The sequence below is a fragment of the Protopterus annectens genome, chromosome 16.part0 (assembly GCF_019279795.1).
Source record: "Protopterus annectens isolate FY-2018-M chromosome 16.part0, PAN1.0, whole genome shotgun sequence".
Classification (NCBI taxonomy): Eukaryota; Metazoa; Chordata; order Ceratodontiformes; family Protopteridae; genus Protopterus; species Protopterus annectens.
Window position 1 is genome coordinate 75,303,559 of NC_056750.1, and position 16,932 is coordinate 75,320,490.

The 16,932-nt window shown below is 42.0% G+C and overlaps 1 protein-coding gene across 2 annotated transcripts in view; it reads right to left on the reverse strand.

The window, feature by feature from the left end:
- LOC122790368 (E3 ubiquitin-protein ligase CCNB1IP1-like) overlaps window positions 1-16,932 on the reverse strand; it is a 621,129-nt gene that overhangs the window by 461,299 nt on the left and 142,898 nt on the right. Inside the window, exon 2 of one of the 2 annotated variants that reach the window (XR_006363005.1) lies at window positions 2,098-2,193. The exons of the other annotated variant lie outside the window; for it this stretch is intronic. The gene's annotated coding sequence lies outside the window, so the exon portion shown is untranslated. The remainder of the gene's footprint in view (window positions 1-2,097; window positions 2,194-16,932) is intronic. 2 annotated transcript variants of the gene reach the window in all.

Consider the following 16,932-nt stretch of genomic DNA (forward strand, 5'->3'; position numbering starts at 1 on the left):
AAAAATCTAATGCACTGAGTATATTTTTCTTGTATTGTATACCTCTAAATATGTATTTAATTCCTTATATAAAAACACATACATAATACTAATGATACACACACTAGTTAAAACCTGTCTCATCTCAAATATGGCTACTAATGTGATCCTTAAATCTTTGATTGGTTTTCCCCACATGGAATGAATCACTTGTGCCATCTCACCATATATAATCAGATTTATGGTAAAACAATTTCCATATGCCTGAACATGAAACAGTTTTTCTTAACAGGATCTATAAAATTAGGTTCAGTGCAGATGAATCTGCAAAATACACAGATTTAAAAGTGCCTTTCTATCTTATTAAATTTTGTGACTTATGTCCAAGTTGTTCTTTATAGCATAATCTTTTTTAGGGTAGTACTCCTTGATTATTCATATGTCATGTAACTCAGGAATAGGAGATAAAAGGGGCCAATATTTTTTAATCATATATTTTATTTTATTAGTGTTCTGTTCATAAGTAAGAATATATCTATATTGCATATCCATATTTAGTGTACTGTTATTTTTATGCTCATGAACTCTCTTTTCTGAGACTATTATTAATAAAGATTGGAAAACATTTAGAGTCCCTATTTTTCAATAGTTCTTCTTTGGCAGCCTGTGCCTTATTCCTATTATAACCACTTTTCTCAAAATCAACCATTTGGGTCCAGTTGTATCTTTTGTGTTTAACTTATTAACTCTGGCCATTTGGGTTTTCATAATATTGTCAAACATGTATCCTGGATGCATACCATCTCTTGCTAGATAGGTGCATTTTTTTCTTATAAAGTGCTGTTTAAAGCTGCCCTGTCAGGTTTTTTTTAAGTTGATATCCAAAAAGTCCAAATACATATAGTGTATATTCTTTTTAAGCTTCATAAGTAGTAGTAGTGGTATGTAAATACTAAACTCATTCAAATCATCCAATGAACCATTCCACAACAGAAAGATCAATAAACCTCTCACAGAAAACAACGTTCTTACACAGATAACTACTACTATGATCCAATATGGCCTTCAATTTCCAACAGTTCATGACTATACTGGCATACGTTTGCTACAAGTGTGCCCATCGCAACCCCTGTTAGCGGTTTATAGTATTTAGTTTGAAATAAGAATACACCGTTTTCCACTACAACTTTCAGTAGGTTACATATTACATTAATATTAAAATCCTTCAGAGATGGTTGCTCTTAACTACCTCAATTCCCAAATCATTGGGGATGCATGTGAATAATCAACTGACATCTAGTGTAACCAAATAGCAAGTAAGCACAGAATTCTTTAGTCCATTCATAAAGTCCATTCATAAAGAAGTTCAAAAAATTGGGTGCTATCTTTCACAATACTAGTTGCTGTATATTAAGAACCCTTTTAAGTTCATTTTCTAAATACTTGGAGATGAGTTTCGTGACCCAACCACAAGCTGAAACAGACATGATGGCGACTCTTAAGCATGTGTATTTTTACAGATTCCATAAATAAATGGAATTACTGGTGCATTCACAAGCCAATTACCCAAAACTTTTGATCAATATTAGCTTGTTGCAGCATGTCTAAAAGATGTAAAGCTACACTGTCAATAATATTTTGTAGAGTATTTCTAGTAATACATGCATAATCAGCTGAAGTTAACATTTTAAGCATGGAAGCAAGGTATTTCTCCCTGTCCAGCACAACTATCCCACCACCTTTATCAGCTAGCTTGATTACGATTTCATTATTGCCCTGTACTGAACGGATAGCATCACATTCAACTTCTAGTACAAAGAGAAAAGTGTAAATATCACTTTCTACCAACCTCTCAAACATGGAGACAGCCTGATTCTGTGGTGGAATACAAATGCTGTTTCTACAATATTTATCACATAAAATTTGACCAGAACCACCTTGCTGTTTTAAAAACACCCTTAAATTAAGTTTAGACAAATAATTTAAAATCCATTAGTGTTTTAGAGGAGTCCGTATACACTGCTGGTATACAAGTCAGACCTCTATTTAATACTTTGGTTTCAGTCTCAGATAGTGAATAGTTCAACAAATTAAAAACAATACTGGGAGAAACAGTACCTGCTTGAATATCATTTACAATAACATGTTGCTCCTCTTCCATTCGTGTTGGCTGTGATAATGCTTCCTCTTGGAATTGGATAAGTCTCCACCTGACTGAATAAAAAAATTAGTGTTATTGTCAGTATCTTAAGATACAAGAGGCTCAAGCGGATCCAGTGCTGAAACTAAAAGTTGCATCAACTATTGTCCTTGGGTGAACATTGGCATATGTTATTTGGAAAGCAGGAACTGAAGACACATTATTTAGCATCTTATCAGTTTGGCTGTAGATTCTCTTTCCTGCATAGTAAGTGTGAAGTCATCTGAGCCAGATGAAAGATTCCCATTAATCTGATTGGTGCTTTGCGTTGCATGAGCATTCCTTCAATTGGATCCCTTAAAATTTGGACAGAAAAAGACGTTACCCAGTTTAAAATCATTAAGATCATGTCTTAGTTTTCTTTTTTATTTTCTATAAGTTGATTCTCAAAATCCACGAGTTCATCTAATGAGTCAATTAATAAAGCTGAATTTATTTTATTTGTCATTTGCTAACTGGGTTGGTCCAGCTGAGCCAGGGGCCCATTTTCAGGGGAGACCCAAGGAGAAAAGCTCCGTAAACAAGTTGCACTTTTACAAAAACATTTACAAATTTTAAACAGTTTGCTATTTGATACAATCACAATGGAGTACAGTCTAAAGTTATACATGAAGAATAAGAAACACTAACTTATACAGCTATGTTCAAGTTACATAAGACGGTCTAGTATCAGAAGTATATCCAACAGCCATAAACTCCACAAATAAAAATATGTACATGAATAAGATGTAGGTATACAGCAGAGCAATAATTAGAAAGAAAAAATGTAAGTGTGCTTAGATTAAGGGTGTAGAAATAGTAAGAGAGCAAGAGGATTTCATGAATAAGATGTAGGTATACAGCAGAGCAGGAATTAGAAAGATAATAGAAAATAAGAAGTGTGCATGGAGTAAGGAAGCAAGAGGATTTCAAGCTGGAGTTTAACAAGGACAGGAACAGGTCTTTGTCAGTATTGTTTAAGTCAAAGTATGAATCGTGTTTTCTGAGAAATACGTCTTGTGTTGAGGGGAAGGGCATTCCGGGTATGAGTGACAGAATTTATATAGGGACTTCCAATGTTCTTTGTAGGTTTATTGATGTCTAGATGTTTGTCAGATGTACGAAGCTGAGACAGTTGATATTTTCAACTTAATCAGTAAGCTCACCATATAATTTAGAATGCCCTCTTTCAGTTCGTTTTCCACCGGCTCAAAATATTCATTCATTAGATGCATATATTGCAAAGAGATTTAAATTTAAATTAAGATGCTGCCACATTTTTTAATAACTCCGGATACAAGTTTCCATAGGTAAGCATCTTCAAAATATGTAATCTCCTGGAGACAATGTTCATATTAATGTATACTTTAACTGCAAGCCTTTGCCACTATAGCTTTTTAAAGCTACACATTTTACTCTCAAATTGAAGAGTTTGGTCTTATATTCTTTAACTGGTATTTCAGCAGCAGTATGTTCACTACAAACAGCTGTGGCCAAAAATAAATATTTTAACAAAGGATTAACACAAACTTCAATTAAATCTTGAATATGTTGAACAGATGTGCCCAGAGCATTACTAGTACATGGTAGTACCTGAGCACGCTTCATGTCTGGCAAAGTAAACAATCAATAAAACCAAAATCACATAAATTACAGGAGACCTGGCCAGCAAACCGGTACAATCAATTAAAGTCAACCAAAAAGAAGGATAATTGTACCAGAACCTCACATACCAAAAATAACTGTTTATTGAAAATAATCACAAGTACCAAGTACTTTCAGTTAGCACTGCTTCATCAGGGAACGGTACACAAGTGAATGATCTCATACTTTATATACAATCAAAAGATCTCTCAAATCAAGACCAATAAAATCCAATCAACAGCTTAAAAATATAGTCTTAGAGACATAACACATTTACTTAATACAGCTAAGTAACTAAATCCGGTTTTAAGGAAAAAAGTTCATTAAGACCTAGAGGAGAAAATGCTCTAAAATATAAAATCCATTTGTTTTCATGTCTCTCAGTAATATTTATCACCTCCTCTAAGATGAATATAAATATTTTTCAAGTATTAAAAACTTAAGTGTGTACCATTAGTATTATGTATATGCTTATATAAGGAATTAGTTAAAACCTCTATCTCTGAAATATGGCTACTAACGCGATCCTTAAATCTTTGGTTTTTCCCCACATGGAATGAATCACACCTGTGCTTCTCCCCATATATATCAGATATGTAGTACAACAATTTCCATATGCCTGACCATGAAAAACGTTTTTCTAACAAGATCTATAAAATTAGGTTCAGAGCAAATGAATTTGCAAAATACACATCAATTACATTTAAAGGTACCTTTCTTATTACATTTTGTGACTTCTGTCTAAATTGTTCTTTATAGTATAATCTGTTTTTAGGGTAGTACTCCTATAAACACTGAATTATTCATAAAGATGTCATATAACTCAGGAATATGAGATAAAATGGGCCAATATTAACAATATTTTTTATTTTATTAGTGTTCTCATCATATGTAAGAATATATCTACACTGCCTATCCATATTTCTCTTTTCTGATGTTTTATTATAAAAGACTGGAAAATATTTAGAGTCCCTATTTTTCAATATTTCTTCTTTGGCAGCCTGTGCCTTATTCCTAAGATAACCACTTCTCAAAATCAACCATTTGGTCCAGTTGTATTAGAGATGCATCTTGTGTGTTTAACCTACTAACTCTGGCAGTTTGGTTTTTCGTAATATTGTCAAACATGTAACCTGAATCCATACTATCTCTTGCTAGGTAGGTGCATTTTAACCTTCTTATAAAGTGTTGTTTCAAGCTGCCCTTACAGTTTTTTTTAAGTTGATATCCAAAAAGTCCATAGACCTACAGTGTACATTCTTTTTAAACTTCACAAACATAGCAGTAGTATGTAAATACAAAATAAACTCATTCAAATCATTCAATGAGCCATCCCACAAGAAAAAAAGATATCAAACCTCTTACAGAAAACAACGTTCTTACATATATAATTACTACTATGATCCAATATGGCCTTCAATTCTCAACAGGTCATGATTACATTGGCATATGTGTTTGGTACTGGGGTGCCCATCGCAACCAGTTAGCTGGTTACAGTATTTATCTTGAAATAAGAATACATTGTTTTCCAATACAACTTTCAGTAGGTTACATATTAAATTAATATTAAAATCCTTCAGAGATAGTTGTTCTAAAGCATATTTCTTAACCATCTCAATTCCCAAATCTTTAGGGATGCATGTGAATAATGAATCGACATCTAATATAACCAAATAGCAAGTACGCACAGAATTGTTTTTAGTCCATTATAAATTTCCAAAATATGGGTGGTATCTTTTACAATAGTAGTTGATGTATTAAGAACCCTTTAAGTTCATTTTCTAAATACTTAGAGATAGGTTTCGTGACCCAACCACGAGCTGAAACAATCGGACGTAATGGTGGATCCATTAAGTATGTATTTTAGGGATTCCATAAATAATTGGAATTACGGGTGCATTCACAAGCAAATATTCAAAGCTTTTGATCAATATTACATTGTTGCAGCAAGTCTTTGTTGTATAGGGAACTGGATTGAATCATGCGTGTCATGAAGACACGTGTGTGAAATGGAGAGCTATATGTATGGGATGATTTTTTTTGTGGGACAGGTGCCCATTTTTTTTGGACAGAGGAATGCTGGAAGGGAGGTATGTCTGGGTGCGGTAAGTTGGGCAGTTGAGGAAGCAACTGCAGACAAGACAAGAGACAGGAAGGGTGAAGGATACGAGGTGAGTGAACTCCATGGTTGGGGTGAGGTTGGGGAAATTGCCAACCCATGGATATCAAGTTGGGTGACAGTGAGACAACTCCTCACCCAGTGGACTGTCATCACTGTGACCTCACTGCGCCGATGGCTACAGGTGTCTGATGGAGTCTCCTTGTGCTATAATATACAACAATGGAGTGCAGCGTCTCCATCCAGCGTAGGCATGCAGTGTGGTGCACAATCCTATGTACTTCCCTGGAAGTACATCACGGGTGATGAACTCACCATCTCTGCCACTACTCAAGGAGGGAGCCACATGTCTATCCTCCAGGGCAGAACTACCTGAGAAGCCAGGTAGTGCAGGGGTGGCAGAGAGGGTGCTACCAGGTTCTGCACCAGATGTGCTGGGCAGCAGTGCTGTAGCCAGTGGAGTGGGGCAGGTGGATCCTGTGGGCAGTCCTACCTTGCTGTGCAGGAAAAAAATAAAAAAAAAAAGAGAAGGGTTGGGGTGAGACAAAAAGGAGAACATTAGTAACTTCATATGCGACATACAACTGATATAAGCATTTAACTCTGTTCTATTACCTTTGCTTTAACAGTATAAACTTCTGACAAATACCTTTATTTACTGAAGACTACCCATCTCATAACAGATGCACAATATACTAGATTGCAGTAAGCAACCCTTGATGTGTGCATACACTGGAAATGTGTAGTCCAAATATACTAATTAGAACTTACAGCAAGCCAGTGGTGACATTGTTTTACAGCTCTGACATTGCAAGATCAATGAAACCTTAACAGTACTGTATCTTTTGGAAGTGTGGATTCTGAAGGCACAATCTACGACTACTTTGTAATAGAACTGTTGCTTTGCCTTCCAGAGTTATGCATACATACTTCCCTATTACAGTTAAGAAATGAATCCTCAATTTCATATAAGTAAATGCAGCACAATTTTTAATGCTAATATAAAACATTACTGTTGGGATGCATACATATCACATGCATCTCACATATGTTTAAATCTAGCTGCATAGGTTCACACATTCAGTTCCTGGTCTGTGACGGCTGCATAAAAAAACACCATTAAGCATACCAATCCTGACTATATCCAGCTTGTAACTCTAACAAGTAGTCTCTGTAAATGATAGTTACACATCTGTGGGGTGCTCCCAGTCCTACATTCCTCAAGCCAACGGTTTAGGGTATCCCTCCCTCATCCTGAGGTCTCTGTAGTGATTCCTACATTGTTCATCAGTGCAGGTGATACTGTTGGCACTGGTCAGAACCCAGGCAAGACTATTTTATGCCGCTGCCTTGTAATCTGAGCCACAATAGTTCCTCTGCAACAGCTTGGGCCCATGTTCATTTGCTAGGAGTCCAACAAACACTTCAGACTCCTGAACACCCAATCTTGGAACAGGAAATCTCAAACTCTCCAGGAATGCCTGCCATGCCCATCACAGATCAAGACCAATGTAGAATTATGTTTTCCTGTCAGTTGCAGGTATCGCGCTTACTGGTTGTGCACACTTTTTGGATTTGCAGCATTTGAAAGTGTTGCGCATCGCTTACTGTCACACAAGCATGGCCAATAGTATTAACTGAATGTATATGGTGCATATTTCTATCTGGGTCCTGTCTGCTACCTGGGTTTCCTATTCATCCGGTTTGTGCACAGCCACGCTATTTGCAAATAAAATGCACATAGCCAAAGCCATTTGTACTAAGCGACGCATCATGCAAACAGTGCCCCCCGCCAAAAAAATGGAAAAAAGTATAAAACTTTTAGTTATGTACTCACCATAACTTCAGATGTTTGGGATCCATCTCGCCTACATTCTGACTGATGGCTCGGAGCCGATCCCTCGGCTCCCACTCGGCACGCTTATGCCAAAGAGCGAAGTCTCTTATTGGCTGAGCTTACTATATCCCAGGATGCACCACTACCAGTCCCCCAGATCTAGTTTGTCCGCATACATGCACACACGCATGCACTGCTTATATAACATCGACAGATGATACAAGATAAAAACAGTAGAACTCAAACCGTTCAATCTCTTCTGATCTCCAAGGCAGGGGGAAGGAGGGTGGGTATTAGGAATGTAGGCGAGATGGATCCCAAACATCTGAAGTTATGGTGAGTACATAACTAAAAGATGTTATGTGATCCTATCTCGCCTACATTCTGACTGATGGGACAGCGTCCCTAGCACCTAAATCCTGGGTGGCTCACTGGAAAACACTCCTGAGTACCATGGAACCAAATGATGCTCGCCCTTTAGATGCCACATCCAATTTATAGTGGGAAATGAAAGTGTGCTGGTTGGACCAAGTAGCCGCAGCACAAATCTCAGAAATAGCGAGCTTGGAATGAAATGCAATAGAGGTAGCCATAGCTCTAGTAGAGTGAGCTTTGACAGATGTTGTAAGTTGCTTATTTGAAGAGGAATAAGCCTGAGTTATGCAATCTCTAATCCATTTGGCAATAGTAGCTTTAGTGATGGTTTTACCCAGTTTATTATCTGAAAAGGACACAAACAATTGATCTGTTTTTCGAATTTGTTGAGTCCTGTCTAGATAGAAGCGCAACTGCCTGTGAACATCCAACGTATGCAAGGTGTATTCCGCTTTGTTTGAAAATTTTGGAAAGAAAACTGGTAGCTCTAGAGATTGTTGGAGACAGAGATTAGAACAAACTTTTGGAACAAAAGATGGATTAGGCCTAAGTGATACTCTATCCTTGTGAAAAATCAAGTACGGTGGTTTGATAGATAGGGCTTGAAGTTCTGAAACCCTTCTTGCAGAGGTAATTGCAATTAAGAAGGCAGTTTTCCAAGACAGATATTTCAACTCACATGTAGCAGCCGGTTCAAAAGGGGAAGATGTTAAGGCACGAAGTACCAAATCAAGATCCCACGGAGGCGCAGGATGAAAAACTGGGGGTCTTAAAAGCACAGCACCTTTCATGAAAGTTTTACATAATCTGCTGCTCATCAACAGTGGGTCTATGGATTCGTGAAATTTGGAGATAGCTGCTAGTTGAACTTTAATAGTAGAGACTGAAGATCCTTGATTAAACAAGGATGTTAAAAATTTCAAGACCTCTGGTATCGGGGCAGGAATAGGGTCTAAGCCTCTGAGTTGAGCCCAGATAGCAAACCTCTTCCACTTACTGTGATACAATTTCTTAGTGGTGGGTTTGTGGGCTGAAGATAAAATGTGAATAACTTCCGGGTCCAAGGTGTGATTTCTGACTAAAGTCGGAAGTGGAGGAGCCAAGCTGTTAATATCAAAGTGTGAAGGGACTGGTGCTGTTGTCCCGACTGATGAACCAGAAGGTCCGGAATTAGATCCAAAAACCAAGGACCGTCCAGAGTATATTTCTGTAGGTAGGGGAACCATACTTGACGAGGCCAATACGGAGCAATTAGAATCATTGTGGACCCCAATTGGGAAGCTCTCTGGATGACTTTGGGAAGGAGTGGAACTGGAGGGAAAGCATAAAGCAGTCCTGTTGGCCAAGGTTGGACTAGAGCATCCGTAGCTGCCTCCCCTTGAAGCGGAGTCAAGGAAAAGAACCTTTTGCACTTCGTGTTTTGTGGTGTTGCAAACAGGTCGCAGCACGGAATCCCCCATCTTTTGAAAATCTGAGCTGCTACTGTTTCGTTCAGGGACCACTCGTGAGGAGAGAGAATAGTCCTGCTCAGTCTGTCTGCCCATACATTGGATTTTCCTGGAATGTGGGTTGCTACCAGGAAGCGGTTGGTAGCCACTGCCCATTCCCACACCCTCATGGCCTCTCTGCAAAGGGGGTAAGATCTGGTCCCTCCTTGTTTGTTTAGACACCATACCACCGACATGTTGTCTGTGTGGATAGCGATAATGCCTTGAGGGAGAAACTTGTGGAGGGCTTGTAGTGACAGAAGTACAGCCCTCATTTCCAACACATTGATATGGAGAAATGTTTCGTTTGGAAGCCAAGAACCCTGAACTGACCTGCCCAGACAATGCCCCCCCCACCCCATCTGGGAGGCATCCGTTGTCAAGGTGGCCACCGGAGGGGGTATAACAAAAGGTCTTCCCCGATTCAGATTGGATGGCAGAAGCCACCAGCGGAGGTCCCGTTTGCACGTTTCTGTAATCAGTATGTGATGATTGAGGGGAAGATCCTGAAAAGACCATTGTGTCGATAACAGCCACTGAAGAATCCTCATGTGCAATCTTGCCAGAGGAACTAGGAGAACCGTGGCAGACATTGAACCTAAAAGTTGCAGGACCATCCTGGCTGGGGCTTTGGATCTGAAAAGCAGGGCTCGGACTTGACCTTGTAATGTTTGTATCCTTTCGGCAGGAAGGAAGATTCGCATTAATTTTGAGTCTATCTCTGCTCCTATGAATCTTATGCGCTGAGAAGGCAGCAAGACAGACTTTGACCAGTTGAATGTAATTCCCAGGGAAGCACCCAGGGAGATGGCGGCTTGTAGGTTCTCTAGTAGTAGATGCCTGGTGGTGGCAGTCAGGAGCCAGTCGTCCAGATAGGGAAACACTTGGAATCCGAGACTCCTCAGGTGAGCAGTCACTACTGCCAAACACTTGGTGAACACCCTGGGGGCTGTGGTGAGACCAAAGGGAAGTGCACAAAATTGGAAATGACTGTCTCCCAGGCTGAAGCGCAAATACCTCCTGGACGCCTGATATATCGGTATGTGATAATAGGCGTCCATGAGATCTATGGAGCACATCCAAACATCTTTCTCCAACAATGGGAGAATGGATTGTAAAGTGACCATTCGGAATTTGGACTTCATGACGGACTGGTTTAGTTTGCTGAGATCCAAAATGGGACTCAGGTCCCCTGTCTTTTTTGGCACTAAAAAGAACCTTGAGTAATTTCCGGATCCGATCTGGTCTGTGGGGACCGGTTGGATGACTCCTTTTTCTAGCAGCTTTGAAGCTTCTACGGCTGCAATTTCCCTTTGACTGGGTGGTGGGTCCGGGATTTTTTAGGACGGTGGGGGTGAGTGTGTGAAGGGAATGGTGTAACCTCCGGCAATAATCCGAAGCACCCATCTGTCCTGAGTAATAGACTCCCAGGCTTTTAGGTGCTTGGCAAAATGGCACCCGACTGGCTCCGGAGCAGCACAGCCGGGCAATCCCTCATGGAGTGTGGGAGGCTGAAGAGCCACGAAAGGACTCACGGTCTCCAGTGTTGCGGGGGCCTCTGCCGCCTCTGGGACGGCGTCTCCCAGAAAAATTTCCCCGTCCTCTGCCTCTGGAAGGGGAATCTTCCTGCTGTTGAGGAAAGAATTTCTGTGATTTGCGGAACCACATCTTCCCTCCTCTTTTAGCCTTGGGATAAGGCCGAAAGGGAGTGGAATAACATGCTCCTACGGCAGATAAAGTCTTTCCCTCTTGCTCACAGCGGGTAAGAGCGTCTTATACCTTGGGTCCAAACAAAGAGGACCCATCAAAGGGAGCGTCGGCAAAGGAAGACTTGAAGGCCTCCGCGAAATGACACAAACGGAGCCAGGCTTGTCTCTGTAGAGCCACGCCTGTGCCTGCCGCTCTGCCCGCCCCTTCGGCCGCATATGAAATGAGCCTCATGGACGAGTTAGAAATCGAGTTGAGGATAGCCAACTGAGAGCTAACCGACTGGGCTAGCTGCTCAGGTAGGTTACCTGAGAGGGAGTCTGAGAGCTCCTTGACCAGATCCCTCTGTAGTCTGGTGAAATGTGCCAAATAATTCAGGGACCTCAGAGTAAAGGCCGCTGAAGTCAGGGTGCGCTTCCCGTACCGGTCCATGCTCCTAGACTCCTTATTAGGAGGATGGACGGACGTTGAAGCCTCTGCCACGTCCTGCTGGGTAGCAGATGCCACCACCATGGCATCTACAGCCACGCCTTTCGTTAAGAACTCCTTCTCGGGTGGGGCAGACAAAAATTTGTTAGGGCGAGAAGGCACTGGTTCCACAGTATCTGGATGTTCCCACGCCCTTCGACAAACCAAATCCAGGAGCTCGTCGAAGGGCGGAGACACCCAGGAGGCGGAGGGCTGAGCCCCGAAGGCCTTGAGGAACACCGACTCATCAGCGGAGGGGGGTTTGGAATTCCAGCCGCCTCGTTGCTTAAGGATCTCTAGAATGTCTGCAAATGAGACATCATCCGAGGACGACTTCGGGGACCCCTCCGCATCATCAAGATCAGTGTCCGATGTAAGAGACTCGGGGGAGTCCACGTGCTTCCTCTTGCACGTTCTCTTCCTTGGGGGCTCCTCCGAAGACAACTCCGAAAGACCCTCAGGAGGAGGGGAACCCCCAGTGGGGGTAACCTCAGGCCCCGGGGCTCCTCTGCCTAGAGACAGGGGGACTGCCAAAGACCCAGTCTCCATGCCCAGGGAAGGTGCCGGTAAAGCCGTAGAGATGGCCGAAGAAGACTTGGCCAAGGCACTCCTCATAGCTCCGAAGGCCGGACCCCCAGAATCCTGGGAGGGTCCGGTCTCCGGAGCCATGATAGCAGACGGAAGTCCCGCGGCCGAAGGGAGGCTAGGAACCGACAGCATTGGTCCCGAAACATCACCCCCGGGTCCGGCCGAAGAAGTCCGTGTGCTAAACTCGGACCCGAAGGCCGGGATTGGAGTAAGGGTCGGAGCCGACCCTAGGATCTCCACTGGCTCCATCAGTACCTGCTCCGACGGAGCCGAAGCGGACGGAGGAGGAATAGCAACGGAATGGGCTATCGGCTCCGAAGCCAAGTGGGTCGGAGCCGAAACAAATTTCTGAAAGACTGGGGACTGGAACAGTCTTTGGAGCACCCTGTCTATGTCCGAATCTGACATCCTTGATGACCTAGAAGAGACCGAATGGGTCCGAGTAGGCCTCTCCAACGGCTACAAGGGACTAGGGGACCGGCTCCGAATCGACAATTATCGGCGCCGAAGAATTGTCCAAACCAATTTCCATCGGTGCCAAAGAGGGCTTCGGCGCCGAGGAGGAAGTGTCTGAGCGGACAACCTTCATCGGCTCCGAGATCAGTGGAGCCGATGAAGGTGACCCGCCTCTCGATGCCCCAGCCGTCGGCTCCGAACCCAGAGGAGTCGAGGCTGGAGGCATCGAGGCAGACTGTTCCGCCCTCGGCTCCGAAGTCCGTGGAGCCGAAGGAGAAGCTTGCCTATGTTTTTTGGCGGTCGGTTCCGACGGACTGGTCGGAGCCGACGCCCTTTTCTTTTTAGCAGGAGAAGGAGAGGAAGCCAATGCCTCTTCAAAGGAGGGTTTAATAAGGCCTTTTAAAATAAGTTTATTTTTCCTCTCTTGGAGGACCCTCGAGGAAAACGCGTGACACACGCTGCAGGACTCCTGCAAATGTTTGGCGCCCAAACAGTATACACAGAGAGAGTGATCATCTGTGATCGACATTTTGAAACTGCACTTAGTGCACTTTTTAAACCCTGAAGGCCTAGGAGCCTGTGACATGATGGCAATCAAAACAGTGAACTAGCCAAAAACACAAATCACTCTAACTATCACAGAAAGATTTCTTTTCTCTCTCTCTTTTTTCTCTCTTTTTTTTTTTTTTTTAAGAAGGAGGTCACAAATAGAAAAGAATAAGACTGAAGGATCTAAGACCCCTAAAAATAATACGGGACTAGCCAGACAACAGACTGACAGGAAAAGGCCCTACAACGCAAATGGGACCTTTAGTCAGACAATACTCAGTCACTACACAAGAATTTCACCAAGAAAAATCTTCACTCACACACAAAAACACACGATAGCTGTTAAAACAGCTTTTTGTTGAATTTTAAGGAAAACCCTGACAGGAAAAGTAAGTGAAAAACACTACTTAGCTCAGCCAAGCTCGAGACCACGTCTTTGCTTGTTAGCGGCAAACGAGATCTGGGGGACTGGTAGTGGTGCATCCTGGGATATAGTAAGCTCAGCCAATAAGAGACTTCACTCTTTGGCATAAGCGTGCCGAGTCGGAGCCGAGGGATCGGCTCCGAGCCATCAGTCAGAATGTAGGCGAGATAGGATCACATAACATCATGGATGTGAAAAATCAATCTATGACATACAAAGTAGAAACTGTTAGTACACATGAGATACAACTACTTAGGTCTAGATACTAACTCTCACTACAACGCACAGTCACAAGACAGGAGGGGATACTTACCCATCTTTATCCCACAAACACCTATGCAGCAAATACATGACATAATTCCTCACACAACCAAATGTAACAATGTACACTAAAATCAAGGCATGTTCTCTGCAAATATATTTTATGCCATATACCTGGATGTAATACACTTACTGATCACACAACCTGCTAGGATTAAACCTTGGAAATCTACACCTGTGTCCTCTACCTTTCTGCGTTTCTTGGTTATTCATCAGTTATCGGACCAGTACTCAGAGACATGCAGTGTGTAAGTCTATCATTTACCTTAAAATATGTGAGGATATTCACTGGGAACAATATGATATGCAGCTGCCATCAAATTAATGGAAGTTTGGATATCACAAACATGGACTGCTGTTGTAGGGGTGGAGAGCTAAGGGAGTTCCTGTCATTGAACATGCAAGGGTCTAATGATATTTCAAGGGGGGTGGACCTAAGCTACTGTTCTGACACAAACAAGGTTATGTTGCTCTTGTTACTCTCCTTGTTTTGCATCCTACCAGTTTGACCTTGTGAGTGGTGAAGCCAGAAACTGCTATTTATCTCATTATTTTCAAACTTCCTTCTGTTATTATTTCCCATTTTAAACATATGGTGCTAAAGTGTGGGCATGCAGTAACGACAATTACTTTGGGGAGGGATCTATGTGTGAATCTTTGAGGCCCTGGCCTACTACTTGCTAATGGACACATACAAGTCAAATAACTCTGCTGTCACATAGGACATTCATTTCTGTACAAATCTCCAACTTGTAGTCCCTTACTGTATCAAATGATAAAATATAAGGATTATAAAATACAGTACATATTCAGGACATTACCTTTTAAATGCAGCTGTTGCCACAGTGTTAGCTCAGGGCTGTGTGTGATGCAAGCAGTGCATACCCAATATATGGGGGGGGGGGGGGGTAAAGGCTGTGGCTCTGAGTGGAGGCCGGCAGAGATCGCACGGTTCCGGTATTGTGTCCCTGTCCAGCCTGTAGCACTCTATAATGTCCATGTCATACATGTTGTGATAAGTTAAATGTGGCCTGGAAACTCTTCTCTGTCTCTGCCTAGGCCTATTGGCAGCAGCAGCAGCAGCACTGCCTGCAGCACATACAAATGGAGTTAAGCAGCAGCAGTTCCTAACATTCTGTCTGTGTAGACTGTCTCTGTACTCCACTACTTTTGAAATCCACAGGAAAGAGCAGTATGGAGTCTAAATGGTTGCTTTACAACGTCTTGAATAGCTCCACCAGAGTGGTTGATTAGCATGCAATTCAGTTGCTTATGCTGTAAATCAGCATCGCTGAAACACAGCCTAGACAGATGCAGTCCATTAATAATTTACTCCATTCTAAAAAGGCAAATGTGTAGCTAGCCAAACTGATGGTGAGGATATTTGCTACATGTTCAGCAAAACAAAACATTTCCCAAGTTAGCTTTATAGAGGAGTACTGAACTCTAGCAAGCATGTTGTTAATTTTTACCTACACAATGCATATGCTAGAATATATTAATGAATAATGTGAAGCAAAGTCTTTTACACAGTTATATGCATGCATTAGTTAGAAGTGTACTGATGGCATGGCCATGTTTGTCAAGCCATTTCGGAGGTACAAATGAATGACAACACATGAAGATAGTAAACTGTGTGACACATGCACAAATTTCAGGAACAGGTCCTTTTAATGCATGTTTAGTATTTCAAAAGCGTTTTATTAGCAAAATGGTTCATGCGCCTGTTCTTTACTGCATAGGGAGAAAAGAGAAGTTAGTGTTATGTCACAAACTAGAATGGACATTTTTTTTTGGGGGGGGGCAGTTGAGTTACTGCTATGGCTCACCAACAGAAAGTAGAAAGGGCGGTCACCAAGCTTAGGGAGCCTGTAACAAGGAAGTTAACAAGAGATCCTGTAGAAGTATTAGAAATATTCTGGAAATTGGAAATGTTTATGGAAGAATGAAACAAGCCAGTGTTAAAGGTAGATGAGGCTCAATTAAGAACAGGATTGGAGGAAATGAGAGGAGATAAAAATGGTGATGTATACACAATCTGCAGGAAAGTCCTCAGGAACAGATGGTATTCCTGTGGAAGTCTGGAAGCTAGGAGGGAAAACAGAGCCGACTCAGCCACCTTCTACAGACTTCAGCTTCGAGGTTTGAGCTCCTCCCTTACCCATAATCCTCTGTCCTTGGCTCAACCCCTCAGATAGAGTTTGCTGCCCCCTTACAGAAAAAGGCAGAAAGAAAAGGGAACCATGGGTTCAAACTGGAACAGCGGTTCCAACAAAGGCCTTTCCAGATCCTCCAGAGCAAAAAAGAAAATTTTGGAGAGGGATGCTAGGCGGGAAGGTGAAGCAGAATGAGAAGAGAACACAGACACCAAGTTATGGCAAGTACATAACTAATCAATCTGATGTCCTTCTCATTCTGCTTCACTGATGGGTCAGAGTCCCCAGCTACATGATTTCTTGGGTAGCCTTAAGGAAGGATATGCTGCAGCACGAATGACAAAAAGGATGTCCTACTCCGGGAGACAATGTCCAATTTATAATTGGTCATGAAGGTATGAGACAGACCAGGTAGCTGTAGCACAAAAACACCGCTGATGCAGCTATGGATCTTGCTGAATGGGCTTTTGGAAGACTAGACAACCGCAAACCATTTTTCTCAAATGATATACAACTTGTTAACTATTTTGCTACTGTCACTTTAGAAACTGCTTGACCCTTACGGTTGAGAGAGACAACTGATAAGATTTTCTAAACTAGGAACTAAGGTTGGGTGGCACGATGCCAGGGTAATCCTACGGGC